The sequence below is a fragment of the Vespula pensylvanica genome, chromosome 18 (assembly GCF_014466175.1).
Source record: "Vespula pensylvanica isolate Volc-1 chromosome 18, ASM1446617v1, whole genome shotgun sequence".
NCBI classification, from domain to species: Eukaryota; Metazoa; Arthropoda; class Insecta; order Hymenoptera; family Vespidae; genus Vespula; species Vespula pensylvanica.
In genome coordinates, this window is record NC_057702.1 from 1,474,671 (window position 1) to 1,475,774 (window position 1,104).

Sequence of the window (1,104 nt, forward strand, 5' to 3'; positions counted from 1 at the left end):
AGGCTTTGTACGCGGGGCACATGATGTGTGAAGAGGTGGCACGGGTAGTTACTGCTTTCCAGGAATCTCGGTGGAGAGCTAGCTTTATATGTGGGACATATGATATGCGAAGAAGTGGCAGGGCAAAAGTAAGGTTCCGAGTAAAGCTGTAAGCAGGGTTTGTATGCGGGACACATGACATGCGAAGAGCTGGCATGCGGCACACGTTTCGGAGAATTTGTTTGTGTTGTTCATAACTTGGAATTTATTTTAGGGATGACAAAACTTATGGACACAAATTCTCGGAAACGATTTGGCCTATGTAAGGAAAATAATTTGGTGAGGAAAATAATTAAAGAATATGATATAGTATACATTAAGTTTTTATTCACGTTAAATAGTTGTTTTAATTTTTCATATTAATACATATATAATACACATCAATTTGTAATTATACATACATTTATTTTATCGCTATAATATAATATAATACATGTTATCAGTGTAGTTCATGTTTTATGTACTATTTGTGTAAATAATTATATTTTTTATTATACACATAATTTTTCGTTTTTGCGATTCTCTTGATAATGTTTCAGTTCTCTGTGGGTGATTGAAAAATGATGTTCTATTATTTTCAAGTATTCTCATTCTTTTGATAATATTTTAAAGTGCTCCTGTGTAATTGTACGGATAATCTCTAATAATTACCATTGTTCTAACAGCTTTGTCTATCTTTGTGTACTCTTAAAATGGTTTTATTTTCTTTACAGAAAATTTTATTAAAATTACACTAGTTTTTTCAAATAACTTACTTTAAAGAATTAATATCTGCATATGTCGCTTCTTTAATTTTGTTAAATGTACCAGCAATTGCATTAAATTTAAACGTTTTTGGCATTAATGATATTTCGCTGTATAATAAATACATTGTTTTAATGAGACTAGTAAGTAATTTAGTTTCATTAGAAAGAAAGTTTACTATATGCCATTTAGGGCTTTATTTATAAAATTTATTTCTATCTGTCTTTTTTTACTTATCGATCTATACAATGGTTAGACAAATGATATCGATAATGGTTTTTTTCTTTCCAATATTGACACAGGTTTGTATATGGTGGAGCA